Source organism: Myxine glutinosa, chromosome 8 (genome assembly GCF_964187855.1).
Source record: "Myxine glutinosa chromosome 8, kmMyxGlut1.1, whole genome shotgun sequence".
NCBI classification, from domain to species: domain Eukaryota; kingdom Metazoa; phylum Chordata; class Myxini; order Myxiniformes; family Myxinidae; genus Myxine; species Myxine glutinosa.
In genome coordinates this window covers 20,092,837-20,115,962 of record NC_136268.1, presented here as the reverse complement: position 1 = coordinate 20,115,962, position 23,126 = coordinate 20,092,837, and the positions used below count along the sequence as shown (strand labels likewise).

At 45.7% G+C, this 23,126-nt stretch overlaps 1 protein-coding gene across 3 annotated transcripts in view; it reads right to left on the bottom strand.

The window, feature by feature from the left end:
• LOC144893227 (uncharacterized) overlaps positions 1-23,126 on the bottom strand; it is a 279,241-nt gene that overhangs the window by 83,351 nt on the left and 172,764 nt on the right. For all 3 annotated transcript variants that reach the window (XM_078782977.1, XM_078782975.1, XM_078782976.1), the window contains exons 2-6: positions 17,906-17,972; positions 17,515-17,607; positions 17,183-17,275; positions 13,963-14,054; positions 13,536-13,737 (exon numbers count right to left, since the gene is read on the bottom strand). The gene's annotated coding sequence lies outside the window, so the exon portion shown is untranslated. The remainder of the gene's footprint in view (positions 1-13,535; positions 13,738-13,962; positions 14,055-17,182; positions 17,276-17,514; positions 17,608-17,905; positions 17,973-23,126) is intronic.

The window sequence follows — 23,126 nt, the reverse complement described above, 5'->3', positions numbered from 1 at the left end:
TATGTCCACTCTTCTTCTGACCAATACTTCCACCACTTCTCCTGATCTCCCTGTCATTGTCCCTACATTCCATGTCCCAAACCTCAGAAACCGATCTCCACTTCGGTCTGTACCCTGCCCATATGTACTTGTGATTGTCATGGTTCTCTTTTTGAGGCAATGTTTTTATGGCCGGATGCCCTTCCTGACGCCAACCCTCTTAGTCGTCTCTTACGACACGTAGGGATACGGTGTACCTATTCTGACCAGGGTACACACTGGGAAACGTTTAAAACATGTTAATTCTGGGGGGGGGGGGGGGGGCGTCAGCATCACGGCTGCGGTTTAAACATATTCCAACAATATCCAAACAGAACCATGAAAAAAAAAAAAAAACAATCCGGGAAAAGTCTCCAAGCAAGAACGTGGATTTGAGAAGGAAGGAGCAGAGGCGGAAGAAAACGAGATACAGGGGGCGGGGCACAAGCCGAGATGAGGAGGAGAGCGAACAACACGTGTCCGGGAGGAGAGAAAGAATCAATATATAATTCTTTGTCTCGGGAGGTGAGGTGAGGGGGAGAAAACAAAATAAAAGAAACAAGCAATACAGCGAAGGAAATAACCCAAACCGACAACCAATTCTTTTGGTTGCAACCAAAAAAAGCAACCAATTTTGGTTTAATAAAACCAAAAAGTTTCGACAGACAACTTTCTTCATTTGTCTTGTTTCAATCCAAGGGGCTGGTTGTTCTGCTTTTGTTTTCTTTGTGTAGCCCCCACCTCGAGTGGCCCTATAGGCTTTGTGGTGGGCCATATCCCATAAAAAAAACTCGAAGAATGCGACTGTCGCCAATAGTCCCACAAGGGGTAGATGCCCTGGTTCACTGTCCAAAAAATAGAGGTTTGATTTCAATCCCTTCAGCTGTTCTCAAGTATCACATGACAGGTTTCACATTGATCGGTGAAGCAGTTTCAGAGAAGGGATTTTGTTTAAATATCGGCTTTAAAGCTAATATGGCTGCCACACCATCACGTTTGTGAGGATTCGTGTTGATCGGATAAGGTTCGTTTTTCTATCCAAGATGGCTGCCCAAGCACGTGACCTACAACATCATCATTTTCAAACTATATGCAACAGTGCTGTTATGTGATATTTGTAAAATCCCGCATTGATAGGGTGAGCGGTTTCGGAGATATAATTATTTAATATTTTCCTTCAATCCAATATGGCTGTCAAACCATGTGACCTATGATGTCATAAATTTAATATTTCAATACAAATGGGTCATAGATCATAGGCATGCAATTTCAGATTTTTAGGACAAGGAATTCGATTGAAACATTTTTGGCTGGTATACCACTTCACCGATGATGTCATCATTGTCATGCTTTTGTTCTCCATTGGGAGTACGTGACAATGTGCCGTTTCAAATTTTTCCATTCAGCAGTTTCCGATAAATAATTTTTAAATTATTTGCTTTTAATCCAAGATGGTTGCCATACAACGTAACCTATGACGTCACAATTATCATGAAGACATTGTGCATGGGTGTCACTCCCACCCTGAAAGTTGTCTCAATCGGACATATGGTTGCTGAGAAAAACGCGGTTTATCCCGAATGGACGGACAACCCGAACACGTAATGCCTCCGGAGACTTTGTCGGCGGAAACATTAAAAACATAATCACCAAGGGATTTAAATTTACGTCAGATCGGATCACTAAATTTAACCTTTCAAAGAACATTTTATTATAAGTTTACTCCGTCAGTGAACAACTGATCCACTGAAATAAATAAACCTGTTCTTCACCTCACGACGTCCCCACAACACGAAAACGCGGGATGTCCGACTGCGAGCTGCTCGAAGGTTCCACAACAGGAGACGAACCGTCCGTTCAAACCTCTGCAGAAGGGCGCCAAGTACGGCATGACGTCGATACGTCGCAAACGCGGACAGAGAAAACATCCCGGAAACGCACAACGCCCACGCCCACCGCACGGGGTCGACATTATTGTGGAAAAGGGGCACGAACGTGTCGAACGAGCGAACCTTCTCGGTACTTGAACACATGAAGGACACGACAGGAACTTTGACGCAGGAGGAGGAGGAAGTCATTCGGCCCAGCAAGCCGCCGTTACATCAACACTATATTAATCTAATCTACAACATTGGACAGAGAACTCGGTCGATAAATGTCGGGAGAATTCCATAAAGAAACTCAGTTGAAAACTTACCTCTTTGATGACGTCACCGCGTCCATGGTGGAAAATGGGGTGAGAGATGGTAATGGTCGACAGTACAAACAAAAATATCACGATGATCAGAGATACACACTTCATGCTTCTCTTCTCACGAACAATGAGTGGAACAGCGTTTGTGGGTCAATTATACAACACCGAGAACCATTGTGACGGCGACAATGACGTCATTGGATGACGAAATCGGAACAGTTTAATGATAAATAACTAAACATTAAGAGAAGATAATTCAAAATTAAAACAATTAACATTTACTAGATGAACACTTTTAATAATAAACGGTCATTTAAATATTTTAATTTTCAAAGTATATCCTTCAATTGAACGAATGGAGCTAATTATTCATTCCGTCGTCCGTTCATCCCCATGGCAACAGATGTGCATTGATTCGAATTGCATTCCTGATGTTTTTCAACCATTAAATCTGTAAATAACCCCAGAACAAAAACAAATAAACAGGAGTGTGTTCCATTACCAAGCGGCTTGCTATCGCTTTCCAATGTTTGTACATCTCGACATCGTAATCTGTATATATCTACATATAGTAATCAACATACATCAACAACAACAACAACAACATGCATTTTAAGGCCATTTTCCCTGCTAGAGCGGGGGTTAGCCTTGCGGTCCCCATGACAATCTTCTCCATTTTGCCCTATTTTCTGCATCTCTCCTTGTTAACCCCCTTGCCCGCATTTCTTCTTCCACCATCTTTAGCCAAGTCTTTCTCGGTCTTCCCCGTCCTCTACTTCCTTCTACATTCATTTCCATCACTCTTCTCAACCAGTCACTTTCATCCTTCCTCAACACATGACCAAACCATCTCAACCTGTTCCTCTTCACAGCATCAGTCACAGGCTCTATTCCCATCATCTTTCGCAATTCATCATTTGTCTTCCTCTCTCTCAACGATACTCCTCACATCCATCGAACCATTCGCATTTCCACCCTTTCCAGCCTTCGTTGCTGCTCTACGTTCATTACCCATGTCTCGCTCCCATAAATCATAACACTTCTCACACATGCAGCATACACCTTTCCCTTCAGCTTCAATCAACATACATCAATCAATACATTTGTTCAATACATCAATACACCAATACATCAAAACATTTTGTTCTTCAATCAACATACATCAAATACAGTAATCTACCTACATCTACATATAGTAATCTACAAACATCTACATAGAGTAATCTTCAAACATCTAAATATAGCAATCTACATATATCTACATATCGTCATCTACATACATTTACATATAGTAATCTGTATATAAGTACATACAGTAATCTAGATACAACTACATACAGTAATCTACATACAGCTACATATAGTAATCTACATACAGCTACATATAGTAATCTACATACATCTACATATAGCAATCTACATATATCTACATATCGTCATCTACATACATTTACATATAGTAATCTGTATATAAGTACATACAGTAATCTACATACAGCTACATACAGTAATCTACATACATCTACATATAGCAATCTACATACATCTACATATAGTAATCTATATACATGTACATATAGTAATATATATATATATATATATATATATATATATATATATATATTGTTACAGACACGACTCTGATGTTATGGTGGGCCGAGCGGAATGGCCGCCGTGTCCGCACAAGTTACCCGATTATACTCGAACGTTGACGAAGTCGCGCTACGCAAGCTCAATGAAGGAAAAGGACACAACGGCTGGGATTAAAATGACACGACACCAGGGGTTCAGTTCTCAAGACCTCCGGAGGAGGTTATATTAGGGCGGAAGGTTAGACTACAGAGACGAGAGGTACAGCATAGTAAGATAGGCACTTAGACACACTCTTATATTAACCCCGACAGACGACAGATAAACGGGACAAAGGCTGACTCACACGGGGATTGATGGCAAGGAAAGCGGGTATCGATGGCTCAAGGTGCACTCTTGGCTCAAGGACAGAATTGACCCGGTCCGGTCCAGAGATGCGGGAGGTCTCTCTCTCAGCGCTGGAAGGTGACGTTCTTTCTCCAAGCTGGGGGCGCATCTGACGTCACATCCGGTCAGTCGCTGCGTATATCCGGCGGGGAGTGACACGCCCTCGGCTCGTTAGCTCCGCCCCAGATGGAATCGGTCCGCCCTTCTTATTGGGTGCGGGGGGGTTACCAGGCTCCGCCCTTGACGAGGAGCTGACAGCCAGCCCCTTCGTGGTAACCCCGTGGAGCGCATGGGTAATGGCGGCTAACCGAGCCGGAGTGAGGACGCACACTCCCCGCGCGCGCCGTTGTTGTAGTTGTTGTAGTTGTTGTTGTAGTTGTTGTTGTAGTTGTTGTTTGGGAAAGAAGATGGGAGGAGGTATGGGAAGGTCCTAAACTCACTACTGGTGCCATATAATCACATTCTGGTGCAACGAAGAGTCAGAATTAATGGAAACGAGTCCTTAACTGACATAGACTAAGAATAACTAGCAAGATGTCCGAAAGTTGTCTACGTGAGATGCGGTGGACCTGGGCACGACATTTAATGGGGAAAAAGGGGAAGGTCGGTTCTACAGAGTGTTGTTTACAGGCAATGGGACTAGGGAATGGGGGATTGGGGATAGTTGGGGAGTATTGGGGAAATAGGGGAGTATTTACAAGCGGATATTGAAGCCAAGTCCCATATCCGCAACATTGCACCCTTCTCTACCCTCGGGGCGTCCCGACCCGATAAATTTTTACCTATTTTAGTGTGGCACTCAGATGTAGTTCCCTCTACTATTAACTCTACCCTGAGTGCGACAGTTTTACAGATATTCACAAATGAGTAAATATGTCCCCCTGCGACGTTGCACCCTTCTCCTCACAGAAACACACCCACAGGATAACCGAATTGCGGAAAGAATTCGCAAACTAAACATACAGCCGGTGGGGAGCATTATTTACAAGACTACGCTGCTATTTACACTACGATCCAGGACCTGTTTTTGGAGGAACACATGCAGATGTTATGCATAGAGAGAGCACGCATGCCAGCATCGATACACCAACCCACGAGTGCTCTGTGGCCTACGGCCTTTAATAATGTGCAGAGCACCCCTTCCCAGCACCAAAAGCACCACCCCAGCACCAATCGGTGCAGTCACCATTGTTCAATGAATAAAAATAAATTCAACAACCCCTAACCCTGCAGGTGTCTCTTGCTCTTCATGTGGTGCACTTGGCCTTCTGGCTTCTTTCAAAAATAAAGAAAGGCGCCAACCGCGTCCATTTCTTTATTGTGGCCTTCAGTGGTGTCAACTAAAAGTGGTTCACCTTGTATGGCATAGGTGCCACGTTGACCCATAGGTCCATTCACGGGTGGTGCTTGGCCGCAAAAGAACTGCGGTCCATTGTGGGTGGCCACAAAAATTGCGGTCCATATGGTGTATCGATCCCGGCAGCAAGCAGCGAAAGTGCAGGCCCACAACTGCGGAGCCAGCACCTCTCTCTCCTCTCTCTCTGCCCCAAAGCCAGATCCTCGGAGGTGGGAGACAAAAGAAGCAGACAAGTGAGTAAGTTGGTAAGGGCGCAAAAGTGCACGCAACATTAGGTAATGCACACTAGGGGCACATGGGAACCAGGTGAGACAGGTACGTTCCTACCGTACGCGCCCCCCCCCCCACCAGGTAACCTACATGGCCCCTCCCTTACCCCTTACTGTATCCACAAAACACAACACTACCCATAAACATCTACTTTACAAATCAACAAACATCCCTACTGTCTTCCCCGTTCCTCCCATATACCAAATTCGTCTTCTCTCCCTCCTAACCAATCAAATTTGCCATTTTCAACTCTCATCAAAATTTGCCATCTCCAACTGAACATCAAAATTTGCCATTACCAATTCATCATCAGTCCCTCCTAAGGAGGGAGAGATGGAATCACCCCAATGTCTCATCCACGTCGTGATGCGTCTCACAAATCCTCACAGCAATTCTCATTTCCTGCACACAGAACAAAGAAAACACAGGTGTGGAGTCATCATCATCACCACAGGTAAGTGGCTGCGTATGGTGCGACAGGTTCATCAATCCTAACTATTTCCTAAATGACTAACAACTTTACACTACCCGGGGTCTTTCTCCGGCCAAACCATTGGCCCTCTTACACTATGGGTTCTAAAAACCAATTCCCATTGGCCAAACTGTGGTGCTTTTCAATTTGGGGTCTCACTCCCCCGATTCATCTCCCGGTGCCCTCGCACAATTTCTGGGCTGTGGCGTGTACCTCTCCCAGTGGGTCTACCCACCTGCACACCTCCACCACTGCAGTTGCCTCCGAGCTTACCTGCTCCCTGCCCTAACCTAACTACCTGGGGAAGGCCCTCTGGCGCTCTCCCCACTCGGTGCCCTCTCTGGCACTGGGCTGCCCGATCCACACCCGGGATCCTCAGGCACCCACTCACAACTACCGGCTCCCAGAGCCCACCTGCGGCCTCACCTGGCCAACATCCTCACAGTGGCGGAGTGCTCAACCAACCATATGCACTAACAGGCCACACGCCCAGCCATTACACACACTAATGCACCCATCCAAGCAGTACTCTGCTACTTTCCGCACCACAGATATCAATATCCAACCAATTTTTCGTACTCCGTCTACCTAACGTTAAACTACCCTCCACCGGGTATTCGTGAAGGGGGTCCATCCTTCCCCCATCCACTCCTTCGCACCATACACTCCATGCCACGTAACCCACACTACTCATTCCACACTCCACTCACTCCACACCATTTATTCCACCCACCTCTTTTCTGGCACACCTTTTGTGCTCACACACCTCAACCACAATTCCACTTGTCTCAACACTATTTCTCACACACACAGCATCATCTAGCTAACTGGTTTCCCCCTAAAACTCATGCTTCCCCGTCATCCCTTATACTACGCACATCCCTCATCATTATCAACCATCTAATCTACCTACGTCCCCACTACTCGTACAATGTCACGACTTAACTCTTGGTCACCTATAGTCATTTCTAGATCCTAAACATTATCATAACCCTCCCTGGCTAGTTCATACCGCCAAACCCCATAAAACTACAGCTCCTTTGCCCCAAGGATGTGAGGGATGGTAGAGCTACCCTCCCTCTACATCACTATCGCCATTACTACTCGTCCACTACTCTGAGCCTCTTGGTGCGGGAGTACAATCTTACTGCTCGGCTTCGATAAACCGAGCAATGCGTGCGGATGCTCTGTCTCCTGTAGGTTGGGTCCGTCCGGCATTTTCGACTCTGGGGAGGAGGCATACTCGGGCCAAGGTTCAAAGGTCCATCCTGGCGCGGACCCTTTCGGTCTCCGGCCCGATGACCCAACCTCCCCCGGTCGGAACACCGCGCCCGCCAGGGGGCGAAGGTCCGACCTGGCCTTTCTCCCCCGGAATCGTGTCGGTCGCCGCTACGACGCGGCACCGACCATACAGGGCGCGACCCGGCCCGAATCGTGCACGGCGCTCCTTGCAGAAGTGCCGCGGCAACGATGCCCGCCGGCCCCCGCAGCACACAAAGAACACCATGCCCCGAGAGCTCGCGTCGGCTATACGTCGGCCTAAGCGCTGCCCCGGTCAGCGTCGATGCCTGACTCACATGCTCACACCACGCGTTCCTTTTCTCTCTCGCAAAACTCTGCGCTCTAACGCCTCTCGTACATCCCATACACTCCGTCATTGCACTCGCTCGTGCATTCTCTTTCGCTCCACACTCAGGTGCACACCACCGAGGCACACTCATTCTATTCGCACACTCTGTTACACACCTCTCTCGCACACATCCTGGCGCACCCATACCACTTGCACACTCTCTGGTTACATCCTCTGTAACACCCCTGTGTGTGCACTCTTTTGCTGCACACCCACTCAGTGCACACCTACCCACGGGTGGGCAATCTCCTGTCACACACCTAATCACGTGCTCTGATGTGCATCCCCACACACTCTCCACAACCAACTCAGGTGTGCTTCCTCGCACACGCTCATCCATCCCAGGTGTGCATTCTCGCACACTCTCTCCATCCATCTCACTCTCTGTATCACACTCACTCTCACACATACACTCCCTTGTGCATTCTCCCTCGCTCTCGGTTTCATACTCGCGCTCCGGCGCCATTCGCACACGCGTGCCATTTCCATTCCCACAGCGCACCACAGACCTTCTACGAGCGCCCGGGTTATGCCGGGATCCCAAGCGCGCGAAAAATCCTCTCGCGCCAAACCTCTTCGCGCCATACACCACCCTACTCACCTTGGCGCTTCCTCTTCTTCGCTCCTCCACCACCTGCAAACTTTCCATTTGGTTAAGAAGTACGGCATCATGATGCGAATCCAAACTTTGCGCGCATTCCATCTCCATCTCCGATAATGCCCCTATGCCTGCCGTCTCTCCAATCCCAATTTCAGTTATTTCTTTTTCAATTTGAATTAATTCTTTTTCTTTATTAAGCTCGACGACCGCTGGCGCTTATAAAATCAAATTTTCTAATTCTGCGGTCATCGGCTTCTCTATCCCCCGAGTCGTGATTTCTACCCCGGTCCACGTAACCATGCCTTGCTCAGCCTCGCTTTCCCCGCGCTTCTCAAGCCGCGCTACCCCGTCGCATACCCCCGCAACCTTTCCGCTTGATCTGCTGTCTCTGTCCTTCCCCCATCTGTTTTATCTCATATCTGGCTTTCTCCCTCGCTAACCCCTCATTTATTTCCTGGGCTTGGCCACCCACGACCTTCAAATGGCCCCCTAATTTGTTCTCGAATCCCCCCAATTTGCTTTCTAATCCCGCCAATTTGACTTCCCAATTGCTCCCCCATTCTGTTTTCCAAATTACTTAACCCCTCTTTCAATCCCCCAATTTGATTTCCCAATTGCTTACTATCGGCCCTCATTTCTCCCATCTCCTTACTCAATCCCCCAATTTGTTCCTGCGTCCTGTCCCCCGCTATTTGTATGGCTGCCTGAATCTGCGCCATGAGAGCTTGCATATCCGTCCATCCCACTTGCGCAGAGGGCGCGGCCCTCGTCGCCACGTGCGAGGCGCCGCCATTTTGTGCGCCTGCAACCCCCACTACCGCACCTTCTTCATTTTCCTCCTCCATCTCTCCCAATTGTTCTTCCCTGGGGTCCTGGGTTAATTCTAACCCTTCCTCTACCCCCTCATTTCCCCCCACATCCGATCGCCATGGTTATCCATGGCATGATTCAAAATTTAGATGTTATATAAAATTTCGGCCGCTCGTAATTGACCAAATTTTTTCAAAATATAAAAAATTTGGTTCGGGTCCAAATCCCACTCCCCGACACCAATTGTTGCGGCCAATAGCACAATTGGTGTCCAAAATTTTGTCAAACAAATTTAGTCCCAGGTTCAAAATCCCAACTCCTGACTACCAATTGTTACGGATCTCGGACATCAGCGCTCTCCCCTTATGAGGGGTGGGGGGGGGGAGGGGGGGGGAGTTAATCCCCTTGTCTTTCTATCTGGCCGACCCGAGTCCTGCCGACCCGAGTCCTGGAAGTTATACGCTCCTTCCGGTCGGTATTAGGTAGGGTTATTGGTCAAAGTAGTCACAAATACCTACTTACTAACCCGACCGTAAAGCAGGGAAATAACTCCCGCTCGAACCACGGATATGATGGAAAATGCCGAGCAGATAGCAATCCGCGATCCGAGCCGTTAACAATGGGACTAAACCCGATTATAAGCGGTAACTATCATGCCACATTTACCCAATGATAGAAAAGAAGGATGCGATCGGATAAGAGGAAACCAAGAAAGAACAGGGCAATTTATTCACAATGTACAAGAAGGAGAAGAGGAAACGAAAGAATGTACAGGATAGGAAGAGGAAGAAGCAGTTACACAGTGCAGTCTTAAAACAGTCTTATTCTTAGTACCCAGGACAAACATACACACTCACACGGGGATTGTAGATGGTTGGGTGGAAGGTCCGGCGATGGGGTCCAGGCTCCGGTCGGCTCCAGTCCAGGCTTTGGTCCAGCGGCGAAACCTGGCAGGCAGCTCCGCGTATAGTGGAACGCGTCCGGACAATGTATATAACGGGGGGAAGCTGGTACGCTGCATACGTAATATGTGCTCTCTCGTGCCAAACGCCCCCTCTCCAAAGTCCTCTTAATCAGCGCGCCGTATATCTCATGAAGTAAGCCAAAGGTGCGCTCTCCCGGTAAAGTCCCTTCGCAAAGCAATTAAAACGCATTCGTCCAGAAAGTCCTGTTACAACGCGCACGCCTCCAACCAGTCCTTGAAAGGGCTTTGCGCTCGCTTATATATCTCGACCAGCAAAACGCTCAAAAGAGCCCAAAAGCCAAGCCTGTCGGAGAAGTTCCTTCAGCCCTGGTTGGCTGGTGAGGGCTTACCGGCTCCGCCTTTGACGGCTGGATGATGTGGCCACACCCTCTTCTTGGCGTTCCGCTCCCTTTCTCGGGCCTCACCGCGTGTCTTATGGCGGCGTTGAGCGAGCGCACGGGCAGCGAAGGCTGCCGCTGCTGGCAGAGGCGCGTATCAAATTGGGCGAGCCATAGGGCAGACTGGAGGGCGTGTAATGGCGTCGCTTGGAGAGGGAGATTGCAAAATGAATGGATTGGGGACCTACTCTTATTTAATTGGCACAACGCAGATTCAACTATTGGAAACACGGCCTTATCTAAACACATACTAATGAAATAACTGAAGTCCTATGGTGGCCTATGTGTTGCTTGTGGCCTAACTCTGGGGTGCAACCTTTAACCTTTTAATGATGGGATATTTAAAAGAAAGTGTGGGTTCTAAAACTGCAACAGTATTATATCCTGCATAAAAAGATTCTTGCAAGCCGATTGGTTGAAATGGCACCACGTGATAAAAATTAGTGTTGTGGCAAGCAATAGTATTTCACTGGTGTCACACACTATCATGTTTGTTGCATGAGCATGTATGGACAAGAAAATACCGACACGACATCAGCGAATATGGGATCATAAAAACCATGCGAAGGGGGAAAGAATGTGGTCGTTGATTGGATGGCCAATTTGCCGAATGGCGCTGGGTAACCTGTTCAGACTGCAGGAAGCCCAATGAGTGCTCCAAATCACCGCTGCTCCTCTAAATCGCCAGTGCCCCCCAAATCATTGCCAGTGCCCCCCTACCACCCGTGGACTCTCGAGCGCCCCCCTGAAAGTTCCCAGTGCCCACTGGGGGGTAATAATGGTGGAAATAATGATGGATGGAGATCAGAGTTTGGATCACGTGTAGGGACCACTTTGAGAACCTATATATGAGAGGTTTCCTTCTATCTTTCACCGTTCAGGAGATTAGCTTGCGCAGACAAACAAACAAAAACTTTCTTTTATAATGTAGAGAGATAAAGGGATGGAGTGATGATCAACTTTGAGAGTTTTGTGCAGAACGAGGTATGGATTGGAGGTTTATCACCCCAGCAGCGTCACACCAGAATGGCTCTGCGGAATCCCTGGTGAAAGGCTGTAAGTTTGCACTGAGAAAGGCCATCGGAGATCAGGTTTTAACGCCCTTTGAACGATACACATGCCTGAATGTAGCAAACCTAGCCAACCAATGTGCCATTGGCCATGTTCCCAATTACCCAGATGGTGGAGTGTATCTGTGCCCAAACGATATGCTGCTCAGATGAGCATCGAGTGAAGTCCCTCAAGGACCCTTCAGAGAGACACGCAATCCGAGGCATCGAGTCGAGTGTGTGTAAAAGGTAGTCGATTCGCTTTGGAGACGCTGGACCAGAAACATGTTCCCATTGTTGGTGCCACAAAAATGTGGAATGTGGAGAGACTAAATGTTCATGAAGACGATGTGGTCATGGTTTTTGACGCAAATGCTGTCAGTAGAAAGTGGAATATGTGGAGTGTTGTCCAGGTGTATCCTGGTTCTGACGGAAAAAAATCAGGAATGTCAAAGTAAGGCACAGAATGGTCAACTGAGTATCGGCGACCAATCACGAAGATAGCTGTTATATATCCAGCAGAAGGTAACTAGCTGACTAGATGAGGTGTATTCCCCATCGGGGGGAAGATGTTTCATGGAGGAAATCAAAATGGATGATATTTGGGAATAATGTTTTTTTGTGACACACTGTTGTGAGGTCGATGCAAACAACGTCATGTGACCACGTGTACACGAGTGTGGAACAATCTCAAAGTCGTGATGTCTCTAACTCGGTGGGTAGACCAGAAAAATATGTCATCTGTGGAGACAGTGCTTGCAGAGTTTGAAGGAAATTGGACCATGTAGTTTAGAGAGTGTTCATCTTAAACTGCTTTTGTTTGCTAAACCGAGAGATAGGCCTACCAGCATCCTCCCAAAGAAGTGAGTTTATGAATGGAAAAGTGATGCTTTTATGGACAAATGGTGGACATTGTGCATCAATGTTGTTTCTTATCATGAACGTTGTACTGTGTTGGACATTGTATTATGAATACTAGTGGGGTCACACGTGGGAATCCCACGGGCATGGAGGTGTATCGTTGCGATCGGTTCAGCCGTTTTTGCGGTACCTGGGAGCGGACGGACAGACAGACAGACGGACGGACATTTGGTGAATTATAGTAAGATGGATGATCGATTTGTGCAATTAATGATTTGTCGAAGTCATGATGATCGTCAAGATATATGTTTCATGACCCAACGTCAATAGAAGTTTCATCACCTAATGTTTCATGACCTAATGTAAAATGCCTTTTTTGTTTGGTATTTTTCAGATCGAATGAACGTGATGTATACAGTTTGAAGCAGGATTGCTTGTGTCATTATGTTTATGGTTTCAATCAGTTTCACCGCAATGGCTGCCACAGGACAAATGTGCAATGGCCCAATAGCCAACAATATTCCCTCGGGATATATTTAATATTCCTTACATCATGCCAAGTGGCTTGGTTTTATCATCAAAGGCACAATTTTGTCATCTATCTGCTGTACTCTTTATTGAAGTAATCCATGTACTGTATGCACATGCAAGAAGAGGCTTGCCATTGGAATTGTTGTTTGCAGATAACCTTATGATTACAGCTGCCAGTGCAGAGGAACTGTATGCCAGTTTGGTGAGGTATCAAAACAGTGTAGAGTCTACATTCCTCCAGAAATCATAGCAGTGATTATCTTTGAGTAATCCCAACCATCAATCATATCATCTTTCCCTATTTTACAATGAATGATAGAAGGGATGAGGAAAAGGTTGAGGTGATGTGGCCGTGTGGGCATGTGTGATGATGAAGGAGGAGAACCTAGTAAGTGTCACAGACCAAATAATGCAAGGAAAGTGGAGTAGAAGTCGGCGAAAGACATGATGTGATGTAGTTCTGCGGTCGGACGTCACAGTTGGTACAGAAACAGCCACGTTGGCAGCATCACTTGCTGTCGTGAGCGTTGGATCAGTGAATACCATGGGCTTCTAGGAAAGGTCAAAGATGATACGCGCTGCATGTAGATGGAGGATGGATGTGCCTTTAGAGGTTGTGGGGATCATGGTGGAAATAATGATGGATGGAGATCAGAGTTTGGATTAGTAAAAAAAAATCACCATCATGTACATCATAAATATAAGAATGCAGTGTATGTACGTAGAGCGGTCTGGTTTGCACAGTAATCGGTTTGCTTGGTTCCTTTGAGTCAGGCAGGTATGTAATGAGTGAAGGCAAAGTGGATGGCAAAGATGATGTAAGTACGTACAAAGTAATCCACCAACTTTAGTGGCACAGGCATGATGGACCCAGAGTCATCTTGCTGGATGTTTTTATTTGCTCTCATCGGATGACGACCACCTGTTTGCAGGGGTGAGTTGAGGTAAAATAACCACTTAAAAGAAGAGCAACAGCCAGCTATATCTTGTCTAGCAGACGGGCATGCACCGCATGACTAAACAACACATTTGTAATGCAAAAATCAGACAATGTTTTGCTTTAAGAAAAAAAACATTTATCTGCATTCCAGTGTTTTAAAGGTGAAATATTCTGTAAAGAATTGTGCAAATGTCCCTTATGAGGTCATCTACACACAGTCATGTGATCTAATTATGTATGTATGAGTGGAACAACTCAAAAAGCAGACAACCCTTTCAGCACACATTGTGACTTGCCGAATAGCATAATGTTCAAAATAATCCAGATAAACCGATGTGTGTGGTGTTCCCATCCAAGAACATCGCTCGTGATCCTTTGAGCGGGGGGCCAAATCCCAAATGCATTTTTTATTTTTCACACTCACCCCTGTAATGTCATCCAAGGCAAAAACACCGATCTCTCCATCCTCCCAGTGATCTTCGTTTGTATGCAACCCAAGGCTGCAGGGCAGCATCATTGCCTGAGGGTGCAATAGCTCGCCTACTCTTCGCGAAGGACACTGCGGGATCTTCAATGTCAACCAATAAATGGTGGCAGATGTGATGCCAGTTCAATGTCCATCCAAGGGCCGGCACACACATTGATGTATCGTCCTGCCCATGAAACGCCAAAATGCCATTTCATAGCTGGGTCGAAATTGGTGGTCTTTCTGTCTTCTACCGACTCCTATCTGGCCGAGCCCCCCCCCCCCCCCCACCCCAGCCCTGTCTGTGCTCTGTCCCCCAAAATACTCCTCCAGGTCGCACAAGATCTGCCAGCAACCCTCTTCTGGTGAAACTGCCAAAATCAAGACTCTCTGCTCAACTTCACTCTTTCATTGCTCTTTTCTCCCACCTCTGGAACAAACTCTCTCACTCTCTTCAATCCCACTCCTCCCTCCAGGTCTTCAAAACAGCTGTTCACCACCATCTCTTATCTTCCCCCATCCAAAACCTTGATCTTTTCTACCCCAGTTAATTCACCCCAGATCCACTTTAATGAAATACAAACTTCTTTCCTGCAAGTCCGAGCTCTGTCCATGTGTGTTTCACACTCCACCCCCTTCCCATGCCTCCTCTCTCCAAGCCCTCTCCCTCCCACAGATCTCCCGATGTCCCTGCTCTCAAATGTTGTACTTGTGTGCTTCCCCGTCTTTCCCCATCTTGTCTCCCACTCCCTTTATTTCGTCTTACAGTCACATAAAAAAGTAAGTAGACCCCATGTAAAGTTTTGACTTTTTCAACACATTTCAACATACAGCTATTTGATCTTCATTTCTACAATATTGATAGATAAAGGTGATATAATATAACAAATATCATGAAACATTTACATTTTGTAGTCCATTGTATGATTTAAATAAACATGAATGCAAATTTCGCATGTGGAAAAAGTAAGTACACCCCTACATTTATCACGACTTCAAATACCTAAAATTAGAATCAGGTGCACCAGCTCAGGTGCAAATGATTAGAACATCGTTAGAGAGGATCTTGGAGGAACCTGTCTTATTTAAACCTCAGACATTTAGTTTGGTTTGCTCTTTGTTGTTGAAGTGTGCGGCATCACCATGCCTAGATCAAAAGAGCTCTCTGAGGCCTTCAGAAAGAAGGTTATATATTCCTACGAGTCTGGGAAGGGATTTAAAAAGATCTCCAAACAATTTGAAATCAATCGTTCGACTGTCCGGAAGATCATCGACAAGTGGAGAAGATTCCAAACAACTGCCAACTTGTTCAGGCCAGGCCGCCCCAGCAAATTCAGCCCGAGAGCAGACCGCAAGATGCTGAAAGAAGTCTCTAAGAACCCCCAGAATGTCATCACGGGACCTACAGGTAGCTCTTGCCACTGTTGATGTCAAAGTGCACGAGTCTACCATTAGAAAGAGGCTGCACAAATTTGATCTACATGGGAGGTGTGCCAGGAGGAAACCTTTGCTGTCCAGAAAGAACATCAGGGCAAGACTAAAGTTTGCCAATGAACACCTAGGCAAAGACCAGCACTTCTGGAACAATGTGCTCTGGACAGATGAGTCAAAGGTAGAGCTATTTGGCCACAGTACCAGAAGACATGTTTGGCGAAAACCAAAGACAGCATTTGACCACAAGAACCTGATACCAACTGTAAAGCATGGTGGTGGAAATATTATGGTTTGGAGCAGCTTTGCTGCATCAGGGCCTGGGCAGCTCACCATAATAGAATCCACTATGAATTCTTCATTGTACCAGAGGGTGCCTGAGGATAATGTGAGGCCATCTGTTGGAGAGTTGAAGCTCAACCAAAGGTGGACCTTGCAACATGACAATGACCCTAAGCATACCAGTAAATCCACCAAGGAATGGCTGAAAAGAAAGAAATGGAGGGTTCTGGAATGGCCAAGTCAAAGCCCGGATCTAAATCCCATCGATATGTTGTGGGGGGATTTGAAACGAGCTGTGCATGCAAGAAACCCCTCAAACATCGCACAGCTGAAAGAATTGTGCATGGAGGAGTGGGCAAAAATTTATCCGAGTCGATGTCAGAGACTGGTAGACAGTTATAAGAAACGCCTACTTGAGGTTGTTTCTGCCAAAGGGGGCAATACCACCTATAGAGCCAAGGGTGTACTTACTTTTTCCACATGCGAAATTTGCATTTATGTTTATTTAAATTATACAATGGACGACAAAATGGAAATGTTTCATGATATTTGTTATATTATATCACCTTTATCTATCAATATTGTTGAAATGAAGATCAAATAGCAGTGTGTTGAAATATGTTGAAAAAGCCAAAACTGTACATGGGGTGTACTTAATTTTTCAAGTGACTGTATGTGTCCGTTTGTTTTTTTTTGTCATTAATGTTAGCTCTTACACGAGCCTCAATCTTGTATACCAAGAAAGAAAAAAATTCAAACCCAGGCTAGACAGCTTAAAATGAGTGTGCACACCAGTGAAATATGTGTAATACGAACTCCTCCATGTAAGCCTTAGATAAATTAACAATAAAAATTGTGATAATGTCATTCACGAAAGAAAGAATAGAAACCAATAGAGAGTGTACAAGTGGGTGTAAGAAATGAACGGTACCTCCAGAGGAACAGTTGTGGATCAGGGCTGCCGGTTTGAGTGTAAAGTTGGATTTTGCCGGAGTGGAGTGGTTTATAACACCGATGTTGCAGTCTTTGGGACGGGGTTGAACAAAAATGGAGAAAACTATGTCATCGACGGGAAATTGCACAGCGACCAGAGACACATTCTCTTAAAAAATGTGTTCGCCTTTGGAGCCAATGTTTCCTCATCCATCAACATATTTTCAATACAATCTTGTAAACAAAAAAAAGAAGAAAAAAAGTAATGCACGTAACAAAGAATAAAAACCAATAGAGAGTGTACGAGTGGGTGTCAGAAATGAACAGTACCTCCAGCTGAACTGTCGTGAATCAGGGCTGCTGCTTTGAGTTTCAAGTTGGATTTTGCCAGATTGGAGTGGTTCATGTCACCGATGTTGCAGTCTTTGGGACGGGGTTGAACAAAAATGGAGAAAACTATGTCATCGACGGGAAATTGCACAGCGACCAGAGACACATTCTCTTAAAAAATGTATTCGTCTTTGGATCCAATGTTTCCTCATCAACATATTTTCAATACGATCTTGAGAAAGCGTTGAAATGAGAAAACAGAGAAATTTTAGGCCTGCAAAAGAAAACTTCAAAAGAGTTTGAGATTATTTTAAAGGAATAAATGACTCAAAGTACAACCTGATGGCTGTTTTTTTCCTTTTTTCTGAATGCAAATAACCCGATACGATACCTGGTTGAGCTGGGGTACTCAGCAGACAGGATGCATTTGTTTCCAATGGTGGTGGGCTGTGCACCAACTGCAGAGACACGCACACAAATTACGACATTGCACACCCTTCTTGGTAACAGCTTAAAAAACAACTGGAGAGTTCATAGAATACTGTTACGGTTCTCCGCCGCCCTTCTTACCCTTACCGAGGGGGGATTAAGCCCCTTGTTCTTTCTGGGCTTGGCGGAACCGAGAGACTTGAAATGCCTCTTCCGGGCGAACGCAAGGTAGGGTTTTGGGACCAAGTCTCGCTCGTACCTAAATCCCTGCACTGCCACGGAAGCGGGGAAGCAAGCCTCGCACGTGCCACCTGTGATTTTGGTACAATGAGCGGATTGAGTACCACGTGGTCCGTGCATTTACCGTTACATTTTGGACCCCGATTAAAGCGGTTCTACTCGTACCACGCTTAGCCAATGAGGAAATCACAAGAACGATCGAATGGAAGGAAGAACACAGGTTTAATTATTATTCCCACACGTATGTACAATGATCGGTATGCAGAGACACAGAGAAGCACTTAATCAGTCTTATCCTCGAACCCCCAGACTCGGGCCCATCACACCCACACAGGGAATTGCAGGCAGTTTGATGTTCCAGCCAAACACGCCGACTTAGTCGTCCAGGAACAGCCATGTCCGGCTCTCCACGGTCCCAGCACGTCCCGCGAAGAAGGCACGCAAGCGATGGAAGGATCCTCGTAGAGCGTCTCCCGAACAAAAGGCAGCCGATGAGGTAGGAAGGAAAATACGCGTCTCTCAGCGCGGCTGGCGGTTACACAGCACATTATCACTCGCGTAACTCAATGCACTGTACGTGGCTCAGCTTCAAGCTCAACAGAGCGTTGCTTTCATGTGAGCGTGTATCCTGGTTCATGTGCGTCTTTCTCCACTCAATGCCAACCCAGTCCTCTTACTGCTCTCTTCAATGCAGGTGCTCGCGAGTCCTCCTCATCAGTCCTCTTGGGAGCTTTGCGCAACCGCTTATATTGACACGTCCCGAACCTTCCCGAACCTTCTCGAACCTTCCAACCACGCCCTGTGACGCAGTGCTGCCGCCACACCCTCTGAGCCCTGATTGGCGGCTCGCGCTTACCGTCAGCTCTTCTGCCGCCCTCATTCGGTCCCGCCCCGACCCCCCTAGGCCTGCCTCATGTTAATTCGCGCCAAAAGAATCGAAGGCCGCACAAAGAGGCGTGAGGCCAGGGAGGCGGGATCAGGCAATGGAAGTAGGAGTAGGACCTATTCTCCTTACTCTACTCAACGCAGAACTAACATAGGAAAAGGACTAAGCTCACAAATACTAAGAGATAACTATACTATCGCGAGGCTACATGTTGTTTGTGTGACTAACTATGAGAGGGAAATTTAACCTTTATTATACTGACTGTTACCAAAACTCAAAACCGCAACAATACTTTCGCCATGCTTTCTTGAGAAAAATGGACATGGACATGGGCTGCAAACGGTAAATTGGATTGGTGAAGATGATGTAAAATGCTGTAATATTTTGTCCAATTCATGCTAAAGGAAAGGTTTTTGAAAGTGGCCAAAAGGGCGATTTGTGTTCTCCAGTGTTCAAGTATATATTTTTAATTGAAACAAAGTAAAAGTTTTTAAAAAGATAAAAACGATTTTAAAAGTTGTAGAATTTTTTTGAAAGTTTACCACCGTTGATGCAGCATCTTTCACACTACCTTAGTTCACACGTTAGTTATTTGTTATTAGTTATATTAGTTATTATATTATATGTTATTATTAGTAATATTATGATCATTAGTTATTATATTATATATTAGTTATTATATTATATTAGTTATGTTCTTCGTTAATTAGTTATTTGTGCTTGTTTGTGTCCTTTCTGACATCCTCAAAAACAGTAAGTTTGATGATTAAATTGTTTTCAATTTTATTTGACTGCCAGACAGGCAGAGTGACAATATGATCTCACTCCACTCAGCACATGAGCGATCAAGACAAATTCGGGGCCAAAGTACTGTTAAATTACATGTTCAGTCTCTGATTCATGTTGCAACTCGTGTTCAAAACATAACGTTCGATTGGGATTGACTTGTTCCTCGATCATAAACTGACGTTGTGGACAGACAGACAAACTGACCAAATTGCTTAACCCCACCTTTCACTTCATGCCACGGAATAAAACTGCAACAAAATTAGCTCACCTGGACTTCAGTCCGGTGAGCTTATGTGATTGACCAGTGTCCATTGGTAAGTCAGTCAGCCAGAGAGTGAGTGAAAGCCAAAGTCAGCGAGTCTGTAAACACTTCAGTCATTTTCGGTTGAACCAAACATATGATTTTGAAGATACATGGCAACATGCTTCATATCTGATGCTTAACGAAGGTGCATTGACGGCATCAACTTCTGCGCTCATTAACTGGTTGAAATCAGGCCTAAAACGCAAAGAATACCTGCCCTTACCTGCAGAGTGCATTGCAGCCGCAGCAAAACTTGACGTCATTGACAGTTGCTGCTGATGTATGTGAGTTTCAGGACCCGTGGTCCTATTTTTAATGAGTGTTGTCCATAATCTCACAATAAAGGCTTTATGAAAATTTGATGACAAAAGCTCAACTTATGGTTTCAAAAAAGTCATAACCAGGAGGCACAAGCAAACCTGCACACACACGCAAAACCCATCTCCCGCTACCTGGAGGACGGGATAATTATGGCAGAGTCGTTCGGATGGACATCTCACCTCGTTTTCCTGACGCCGCCACTGGTACCATTTCATCGCTTTGGGATAGGTTGGAGGAAAAGATCAGGAAGTTAACTTTTGAACCACATTGTTTGCAATATCTTTGATGTACATCAGAACATCTAAGAGCCACGCTGTAAATATAAAAGCCATGCTGAGCAAATATCCCACGGTGTCTTACAATGAAGAGTAGGTTTGCGTTATCATCGGCACCCTGAACAAATTACAAATGCCTGTCCCAACCTACAGGAATGATGTAACCCGCAGCAACGTGCTGCATATCAGAGAAGATACCCTTCTCCTCCACACTCTCCCCTACCTTATGTTCCCTTATGAACAGTGCATCTCCTATTTATTGTTACCTTATAATTCTCGCCCCACTCCACACGGATGTGGAAAATAGATGGCCTCAGCTGCTCTGCAAAAATTGCTCGTTCATGGATTGGTGGACGGTATACCAAAACTGCATGGTCTTAGCTGACTGAAGCTATAAACAGGATCTGCACGTATTATCGGAGAGGATAAAACAATGAAAACCAACAGTCTTTAAACTCAGATGTGACAGAAACTTTAAACATCAACGATTGTAATTGCATCGCAGTCTGCAAGTCGAACAGCGGCGAAGCCGGGCTTGTAAAATATTACAAACCACAAACACACATGATTAGCTTTCTAAACAGTCGCTTATGCTGTTTACAACATTAAACAAAGAAATTTGGAGGAATCCAGACATCCATAAGTAAAGTTTTACTTCCAGAACTGAGCGAAGATCTACTGTAATCTATAGACCCCACAAGAGTTGGAGGTGTGCTCCTTTACCAAGCAGCTCGCTAGCGCTTGCCTAGCCAGCCGTTCCTTAACGGTTTTGAATGGAGTGCATGCTCAAATGCTTAAACCTCTTCGCGATCTCTCCACAATAAACTTGGTAAATGAACACACACCCAATGTTCTTGAGGCCTGACCATTGATCTACTGTAATCGATGTACCCCAGAGAGGAATGACCTTTGCCTTTGACATGACTCAAGGTGAAAGAGAAAATTGTATTCAGAGCAGGAACACATTTACCGTTATTTGCAGGTTTCTTGCCCAGGAGGGATGGATGACTCAGGGTTCCCTGAAACAAGAACGTTGAGGGCTGGAATCAGGATAATTCAAGGTTAAAGGCTCAAGATTCATTCCGATTCCGACAGAGCACTCCATAGTGGCAGCAATTGCAGTGTAATAAACCAGTATTAGGCGTCCACGACCATCCTTGACTATGTTGTGGATTGCCGGCTTTGGCCCTCACTTTTTGACCTTTTTTCCTCTGGATGTTATGGGAGGGAGATTATGTTTTCATCCATGTCTGTCTGTGAATAGTGTACCTCAAAAAGTTATGGACTGATTCACATGAAATTTGTTGGACAGGTTGTGTGTGTGACAAGTACGAAATTATTAGATTTTGGTGAAGATTTGAATCCGGATTCGGATCCGACAAGATTTTAAAGCGATTCTTCACCATTGAGAGATCGGGCCAAAAATGATATATATCACGTTATTTCAAAAAGTTATGGACAGAATCAAACGAAATTTGTCGGAGAGATTTGCTGTGCGACAAGGACGAAATGATTTTCTGGTTCTTGTCTTGTACGTTCGTTGTCTCCGTAACCGCTTGAGCAATCGACACGAAAGCTTCAACGTAGGAGCGCCTACTCAGGGAGAATTATTGAACGTTCCCATGGTTCTTTTGAATTATTGAAGGCTTCAGGGAGCAAGCACTCTCCCTCCCACAGATCTCCCAATGTCCCTGCTCTCCGCTGTTGTACTTGTGTGCTTCCCTCTCTCTACCCATCTTGTCTCCCGCTCCCTTTTTGTTTTGTGTGTCCGTTTTTTTTTGTGATTGATGTTAGCTCTTACACGAGCCTCGATCTTGTATGCAAAAAAAAGAAAAGAAAAAAGAAGGAAGTTACATGATTGGATGTAAAATGCGACCGGTGTTCCACAAAGTCTGTTTTCTGTTGGCATGGGTCGCAGGTGTTTCACGGAGCTGGAATAAACAGCCTCGCTCGGTCGAATAAATAAAGCTGAGGGTGTTCTTGTGGAACATACTTCGGAAGAGATGCACTGAGTGCTTTGCAATGAATGCCGAACGTGTTCTGTGTGAAGAGACCCGGACACGCATGCGCAAGGCACGCACACAGGGCTGCGAATGCGTCACACGTCCCCACAACAAAAGTGTCGGATTCTGACCGGGATAACGGCACGTGATGCTGACATACTGTGATCGACCATTCATACTAAATGAAGAAACAACCGCACATGGAACATTCAGCAGCTCTTTGGTCTGCACAGTATTTGATGTCGATGTGGAACTCACCATCCTCTCCCGTTCGAGCCTTTTCAGGATCTCCGTCAAAAACATTTCGATCTATTAAGAATGTTTCTTAACTCTCCTCGAAATCAAACGTCTTCTCACCGTTTGCT